Genomic DNA, 9,022 nt, shown 5'->3' on the forward strand with positions numbered 1-9,022 from the left:
GTATTATACTAAATGAAATAAGTCAGACAGAAAAAAACAAATGCCATATGATTTCATTTGCATGTGGAATCTGAAACACAAACAAAAAACAGACTCATAAAAAAAGAGAACAAATTTGTGGTTGCCAGAAGAGAGGGGGTTGAGGGGATAGGCAAAACAGGTGAAGGGGATTGAGAGGTACAAACTTACAGTTATAAAATAATAAGTCCTAGTTATCAAAAGCACAGCATAAGGAATATAGTCAATAATATTTTAATAACTTTGTATAGTGACAAAGAGTAACTATATTTACTGTCATTAGCATTTCATAAGGTATATTCTTATAGAATCACTATGTTGTACACCTGAAACTAATGTGTCAATTATACTTCAATTAAAGAGCATTATACAAATTTTAATTAATAAATACCAAATTTTAAGTAAAATTATTACAATAAAAAAGTTTAAAAGCATTGTAACTTGAGCTAAGTGCTTTAGAATACTGTGTAATCTAGCCAGTAATATTCATAGCTAATAAAATAGTATTGGTCACACTTCAGGAGAACAAGTGTATAGGTTTCTCATAGTGACTCCTGCTTTTGGGTCACAATTCTCTAGGTCAGAGAGAGAATCTGTGAAATCAAAATTACAGTTATTTGCCACACTTCTAATTTTAGGCATTTGTTTCAATTTCCTCATTAGCAAAACTTTTTACAAAAGCTGTACTAAGGGAAAAGATTGATACATTTTATATTCTGCCTTGTTTCATTTTCCCAGGAGCAGGTAACTAGCAAGAAGCTGGGAGCCTGTCAAAAGTATGAGAAACTCAAGCTCTAGATAGTCACGTGTAGTAAAAATCCAAGCAAAATTGAGTAATGGGAAGGGGGGGGGCGTCCACTCAGAGAGCTGAGTGCAAATCCCTGCCATCCTTTCATTAACTGCATAACCTCAGGTAAGTGATTCAATTCATTTAAAACCCTACATCACGGGGGAGATTGCAGAGATTAAAGAGCAAGCAAATACAAAGCAATGGATACAAGTTAAGTGCCTGGTTGGTACCTTCTACTGATTTTCAATTGTTAATTATTTCAAGCCTGTTTGGACTTGCCTCAGTTAATGAGAATCTTCATGTCTGTCAGCGCAGGCCTTTAAAAATATTGCTCATAAAGCAAATATTGCCGATGATGCAACTCTGCTTCCAAAAAGCACCTTCTTTTATCTACCCAGCATAGTTTAAGAAATGAGGTTTATTGCAAAATATGAAAGTATCATATTCACTTTGTGCAAAAATGAGGAGCAGGTGATAATACATGGCATAGCCGGGGTAGTAGGAATCACAGAATCAGCCCTTGAACTCCATGTAGCAAAATGAACGAGACTTTCCGTAAAAGAATGCTCCGCCAAACAAGGATGTCCTCTCAGATTGGTTCCCTCCTTGCTTGCGTGAGAAACAAGGGCATAGATACTTCATCCGTTTTCTCACAACCTGACCTGTCCCTCCCTCAGACCTCTTCCCAGCCAGAACCCCAAGCAACTGACTGCCGCTGACTCCGCCTTCCTCGACTCTCGCTTTCGTCTTGTCGACGCGATGATTTCTTCTAGCGAATGGCAAGTGATGCTCGCAAAGTTGATCCCACCAGCCGAACTGCCCCAACGCTAACCCAACTCAGCACTTCGCCTAAGGGGTCATTCTCCCCGAAAGCCATGCATTTTTCATTTCTGGGATGTTCCCATCTCCTGCTCTGCACCTGTCACCGTAGCGAAGGAGACGGATTCTGTTATAAAATGTGCAAGTGGTATAATTACCCTGTGCAAAACTAGAATATACCAAAGCGATAGTGCGCACCGGTGCGCAGCAGAGTAGACCTCCCCCCCAACAAAACAAGCAAAATATAAAATCACAGCTCTTGCTCCTTTCGAGCTCTGCTTACAGCCCTCCTCCATGGAGGCTTTCTAGACACTCTCCTGCTGGCTTCTCTCCCAGACGTGCCCCCCTCTCTACAGCAGCCTCTCACTCCTGCAGTACATAGCACTGACTCTGGCTACAGCTGTGGTTGGTGGGCTGTATGCTTCCATATAGCCAGCTCTTGCAGGTGCTTTTCTACACTGTTCTTATGGACCTTTCTGGACTATCCCCGATAACACGGGAAAAAATTGTTTTAAATTATATAGCTATAGATACCTCTTTTGCCTGTATCTAGTTCATAATATTTGCAGATTTCTAGAAAATCTGCACCTCTTATACTGGTTGTTAACGTGCCCAGATAAATATGGGCTGCCCGCCCTGAACGAAGTTGATAATGGAATGTGGTCAAATATATTATAAACAATAGGTAGCTGTCAACAAGTTATTATATTTCAGTCATAAGTAGCATGTTCCCTTGATCTGAAATAAATCTCTAGAAAGTAACCTCTAAGGGAAAGAACAAAGGAACATAATATTTCCCCATTTCATAGTTTGAAAAGCTGCGCACCGTCTTTCTTTTGGAATTGCCACCCCATCATATTTGAGAAGAGTTGGCTGTTCTGCTCTTAGCTCCATTCATTTCCCTGACATCCTTTGATTCTGGGCTGGTTCCCCAGCCACCATCCTTCCTTGTCACTGAGGTCCTGCCAGTGCAGCTCATTCAGTAGCCATCATCACAGTGAACTATGTCCCAGCAGCTCCAGATGGAAGATGGGGGTAAACAGCTCCCCTAAGAGTGTTCTCCGATGCGGTGCCATCAATCAACTCACAGCTGGGACCAAACCGCTCGGTGACTGAGCCAGCGACTTCCTGCCAAAAGCATAGCACGTTTCTTAGTGCCCAGCTTCCTTCAAGAGGGAGATGTTACAACTCCGTGTTTTAGTATTCACAAAGCCCTTGATACCTAATATTTATGCCCCGTTGTATTTTTTTTGTGACTGCAACCATTAATATTCCTCATCAAGGTTTAATTTTTTTTAATTATAGCAGATACCCAAATTGGTAACCATATCCCCTTTGCTTCCCTCTGGGAAGGCAAAGCCTCTTGTTTGCTTGCCTTTAATAACTCACATATAGAAAATGAAACAATCAGTTATTTTACCTTAGTTGAAACGTGAAATTACTTTTATGGCTCATGCCCAGTTAAAGACAGTAGTAACATCTGCGGGCTGGTGACCTGTGGCAACGGTAAGCGGTTCGTTTTTTTCTGCAAGTGGCAGACGGGGGGGGTGGTCCTGCTTTAAGCCAAGATCAAAATTGAGAGTGAACAGTTGGAACTGTGCAGCACAGAGATTTGGCGTCCGCATCCGGCAAGATCAACATCCTCGTGATGACTGCCAGGGACGCTTCCCCTCCACCACAATGTGAGCGGGAGGGCGGTGCGGTGAGCCACCGGCGCGGACTCTGTGAGTGACAAATAACCATCATTGAGATGTAGGGAGCTCCGTTTATAATCACATATTCCATTATAAACATGGTAAGCTCAAGTCACGGCATGTGCATTACTTGGTAACATTATTTCGGTTAAGCTGATAGAAGTGGTTTCCTTGGAATAAAGAATGATACTTGCATCGCTTATTTTTAAGAAGGACATCCTCCCCCTCCCCTGCCCCCAAATTGTATATAGTTTCCTATTCTCGGTAACTGTCCTCTCCAAGATACTGTGGGTCTCCCGTGTCTCAGCTTCTTCATTTGCAGATAAAAGGGAAGTTCTCCAGAGCTCTGCAAATCACCCTTTGCTGGTTCAATAAACCCATTTCCTTTTCTTCATTTAGATAAGAAAACTCTGTCCACGTACACGTAATGTCTATTTTTACAAACATCTTTCTTTCCATTTCTGTACACACACACACACACGCATGCTCACACACACACACACACACACACACACATACACTCCTGCCTCTGCCTGATTTTTACTTCAAAGGTGCAAGGAAATTCTAGGGAAATGAGATACAACAGCATGAGAATGGAATAATTTCCCTATGATCGCGTGTGCGTACTCGTGCACGAGAGATTCCGGGTAGGAGTGATGGCATATAAATCAGGGAGCTGGCATTGAGCTGAGTGATGAGAAAGACAAAGGGATCCACTTACAGTAACTTGGGAATTGTCCTTGTCAGCACCTTCACTTTACAGGTAGGAAACGGACACCGGCAGACGTGAAATCCCTTGCCTCATGAATTCACACCCAACAGGCTCAAGAGTTTAGATGGCTTTAAGTCATGCCATCATATCAGCTGAAAGGAAAATATTATGAAAATCATTTAGGAAAGAATCATTCTGTCAAGACAGTACGTAGTACAGTTCCTTATACAAGCATCTATTGAGCAACTCACATGTTCAAGCAGTTGTGTGGCTTCTGAAAACACGATTGAGGCTCTTGCATCAAAGGAGAGATAAGCCCAGAAAGAACCATAACATAAGGCAGACTGTAAATGCAAGATGTATGTAAGTTAAATCTCAGTACTTACCATCCCCACATCAAGGCAATAACCCATTTAGTAAGGGAGATAATAGCATGATAAGAAATAACGCTGGCAAACCTCTCAGACTCTGCTGTACACAAACCGTTGAGGTTCAGGTCAATTAAACACACCACAAGATTCGAGTTTATGTATTCAAGTTTATATACTGTTTCCATTATAGATACTTAGTGCCATATATAGAAATAATCTCTATGCAAAGTAAAACTCCAAGTATACATTCTCAAAGTGGAAAACACGGCCCTCTTAGTGCGTGCTAGATTTTTGTTTTATAAACTCTAAGGCTTTAGATTCTGCACAGAAGTGAACCTGCTCTGGAAATTGATCCCTAAAGAAAAGTCTATGTTCCTATCTTAAAAAATGTTTACCAAAAGACCGATAAGGCTAAGATTCTTTAAAAAAAAAAAAAAAAAAAAGTATGTGCCTTTTAATATCTCAGAATGAGAGTTTAGAAAAGGATGACCAGGCCTTGGTATAGGGCTTCCTTTTATGGGAAGGAAACCAGCAGAAATGGTTTCTCTTACATAATCCCTTTCATGCTCGCAGACAAAAGATTGCAACACACTGTGTTCGTCCTTGTTTGGGAGGCATTTTAACATTTCCAGAAGCTGTGGAGTTGTGCTCTTGGACACCCGCTGATTCAGAGCACGAAGGCCTAGCAAGGTGGTTGATAGAGGCCCAAATGTGTGATTCAAGAGTCATTTATAGACTTGAGAGGAACTTCTATTTATGAAACATTTACATACAGCATCTCATTTGATCTTCACACAGTTCCTGTGAGATGTCAGACAAGTATTACAATTCCTGCCTCCCAGACGAAGAAACAGAGATCCTTGACTCTGATTCCAAAAAAGGTCAGGGACAAAACTAGAACTCTAGTTGAAGCCTCCTCATTGCCAACCCTTTCTTTCCACCGCATCGTATTTAAACCAAAGGCAAATTTTGTTCATGATAATATGCTTTTCAAAGACTTTATTTATTTGAGAGACAGAGTATGAGAGAGAGAGAGCATGAGAAGGGGGAGGGTCAGAGGAAGAGGCAGACTCTGGGCCGAGCAGGAAGCCCAACCTGGGGTTCGATCCCGGACCCCAGGATCATGACCTGAGCCAAAGGCAGACACTTAACCGAATGAGCCACCCAGGCGCCCCTCGCGATAATATTTTTAAATCTTAAAAAACACCTGAGGCTTTATTGTGCCAGATTCTATATGAATATATCAAACCGGCACAGAGGAAGTATGCGTTCTCTTCTCGGCCAAGACATTTTCATTAAGGTAAGAAGATATTTATGAATGGAATCCTTAATGAACATTTAGTATAAAATACGTTGCCTATTACGAAGCACGGTGAATAAACCCAATAGGTAAAAACAACTGTGGAAGTTGAACTAAAGAATAAACTGGAAGCATCGCCCCCTGTGTGCGGACAGATTGATGGTTCCCACCAGCACTGGAAAACGGAAATGGCTTGACTTTTTCATTTAAGGGGGGAAAAATAGGATGAGAAGTGAACAAAGCTCTAGAGACAGATACGCTGCCTAGAAGCCCTATTGCTGTCTGGTGTTTCACTGCTGAAACTTTACAGACACCACGAAAAGTAGAGAAAAAACACAATGTAAATTATTGACGTGCTCTTGCCGTTTCCTGAAGCAGCTGGGGTAGTCTGTCCATAAAACATGAACTTGACACTTCCGAGCTTTGACAGGTCGTTGGGAAGAGAAAGGGTAAAGAATGCACAGTTCCTTTGGTGAGAATGGAGACATTCGTTCAGATAGAAACAAACAAGCGCTGTGTTTGGTCGGCACGCCTGCTTCCACTGAGAAACAGGAAGAGAACATGAAAATGTAAAGCCCAGCACGGAAATGGATTAAACTTGATTGGTTCACCGTAATATGAACAGGCAGGATTAGGACCAGCTACTGCTTTTCTTTCCCCCCCTTTACTTTCTTCTAGAAAGAAAGCNTCCACTGAGAAACAGGAAGAGAACATGAAAATGTAAAGCCCAGCACGGAAATGGATTAAACTTGATTGGTTCCCCGTAATATGAACAGGCAGGATTAGGACCAGCTACTGCTTTTCTTTCCCCCCCCTTTACTTTCTTCTAGAAAGAAAGCTGCCCTGCTGCCTGAACTATGCTCAGCGTTTAATTTATGCCTCTAGTAAATAATTGAGCTACATGTCCTTTGTACACAGTGAATTAATGTGTTTATCCATCGTGACCGGAGGGAGATACAGGATAAGAAGTATTAGTTTCCTCAGCTGGCAAGAGTATCATTCCTTTTTCTACTAATGGTTTTTCCACAGTACTGGCTTGCAGGTAAGGCTTACCTTCTTCCTTGCAAGAAGGCCATCAGGAAGGATAGTGGCAGAGGACCACCTGCCAGAGAATGTGTCCATCCTCCACCAAATTATCACCCCTAGAAATCAGAGTGCAGGCACCCAGGTGCCAAAAAATCCCCATCTTTAATGATAACTTATTTATTGTCAATAACATACCATGGGGCTCTGAGTATGAATTCATTGGTCCCTAGGCCCATTTCTGTATAAATGATCTATGCCCATGTATACAAACCAACCGTTATAGTTTCTCAAAGGAAAGTGTTATTAATGCCAAAATATCTTCCTTTAGAGGATGGCCCGTAAGAAATGCCAAGTCAGAGTGTTTATAGAAACAAACTTGAGGACATGTGGTGAAATAATTTTGCAGATAAATGTGTTGCCACATTGACATTAAAATGCGCAATAGGGCAATGCGATTCTTCAAATGCTTCTTACACAAATTTTAAAAGTAAGGCAAAGGAGAAGTCAAATTCCAAATCAGTGGGTTAGTAGTGGCTATGATACTAAATACTAATGCTCTATAGGGAAAATTTTTTATTTTGTTTTTTGTGGTTTTTTTACAAGCTCACTTAAAAACACAAATTGATAAACTCAGTTAGATTCATGGTTCCTCCATTTGGGCATATTTTTCCAAGAGGGACACCAAAATGGATTCATGGGAGATGTGAGTGTTCCATAGATATCAGCTCCAAAAATGTCACTGATATATTCCAGATAGTTTCAGCTCCCTTAAGTTACTTACTAGGAATCCAAAATGATTCAACTTATTTAGACTTTATGAGGAGTTATTTGTATTTCATGTTTTCTCTTCTCTTTGAAACGGTAAGGAACCAGGAATGTTCACGAATTGCAGATGCAGGCCATGCTTTTCATCCAGGATTGTTTTCTGTATCATTTCCCACATTCGGTTTCCTGCTACGGTGGCTCCCCAAACTGGACTTAGGGCCAGCTACAGCGCACTACACGCCAGCCCTGCTCCAGCCCTGGGGATGCTTAAAGCCCAAAGCAGGGTTGATGGCATGATCTGGACACCAGTATTCAAATCCTCAGCTAACCCACCCTGTTCTTGGAGTGCACACTCCAGTGGCAGTATGTACTCGCCTCGTACCCCAGTTCCAGGGCTGGGTCTCCCTGTATCCTTTCCCTACCCAGCTCTCCATTCTCTCCCTTCACCCCTTCCCAATTCTGTCCTGGCCCTGGAGCCTCGTTTCTTAACTCCAGTTCTTAGAACGCTGTCTGCTTCTCCTCTGCCAGTAGCCCCATGGAGTGGTGTTGGGCTCACCCAGCTATAGTCTCACCTCGTACGTCCCGTTAGACCTTACCCTCAGCTCTGTCCGAGCTTGGAACCCTCTGGTGTCCAAGTTCCAACCTTCTCAGGTTCAGTGCTGAGACACGTATGCTAGTTAGGGCAATGAGTTCCGTATGGACATCACGGACATCCTTCCATTGTATCCTTACGTTTATGTGGAACTTCTCTATCAGCTTAAAATGGACAGCCCCTTATACTTGGGATTGGAATCTGATAAACAATTCCTCTTCACTTCCTTTAAAGTTTTTTGGATTTTAGCTAATTGTCCTTTCAGGTTGGCTGACCAAACTAAACAATCCCAATTCTTTTGAAGTCCACCCTCACATCCAGCCCTCTTTAGCTCCCCTTTTGTAGTCCTTATCCAATCCCCTTACGCTTCCTTGAGTTTTAATAACCAACATTGCACATAAAATCCAAGGACAGATACCCCAAGTATATGTGGAAGATTATGCTCTCTATTGCCTGCAACTTAATAATCGGTGTTGCCAAGAGCTTCACTGACCTTTTCGTATGTAGCAGCACATCCACGCATCCGATGACTGTTTCCGAAGTAACTGCTAAGAGCCAGACCTTGTTCTAAGCACTCAGGATACATCAGTGAGACAGGGTTCCCAGCCCCAGCAGAGATGATATTTTAGCAAAGAGAGACAGACAATAAACATAAAACAAAAGAAATTATAGAGTAGCAAAAAGGGTTAAGTGTACAGAAAAAAAGATAAGATAGAGCAGTATGATATGACTGAAAGTGCTAAGGATGGGGAAGAAATATTGAGGAGATCAACTGGATTGATTACATATAAATGATATATGAAATACACGTATTCTATATATACACAGAGATATATATGGTATAGTTTTTCTGCTGTCACGCAGATGAAGGCATCAGTGCAGGGTTGGTGTGGAAGCCCTATGGTGTATTCAATATCCGAGGCTCTTCTCTCTCT

At 41.9% G+C, this 9,022-nt stretch overlaps 1 long non-coding RNA gene across 1 annotated transcript; it reads right to left on the reverse strand.

Annotated features, from left to right (window-relative positions):
* Positions 1-2,037: 2,037 nt before the first annotated feature.
* LOC117804054 lies at positions 2,038-4,129 on the reverse strand. Its single transcript, XR_004628241.1, has 3 exons — positions 4,043-4,129; positions 3,048-3,349; positions 2,038-2,755 (listed from the first exon to the last, which is right to left on the reverse strand). It is a non-coding gene; the product is annotated as an uncharacterized LOC117804054 (long non-coding RNA).
* Between the last annotated feature and the right edge of the window lie 4,893 nt (positions 4,130-9,022).

This window comes from Ailuropoda melanoleuca, chromosome 10 (genome assembly GCF_002007445.2).
Source record: "Ailuropoda melanoleuca isolate Jingjing chromosome 10, ASM200744v2, whole genome shotgun sequence".
Taxonomy (NCBI): Eukaryota; Metazoa; Chordata; class Mammalia; order Carnivora; family Ursidae; genus Ailuropoda; species Ailuropoda melanoleuca.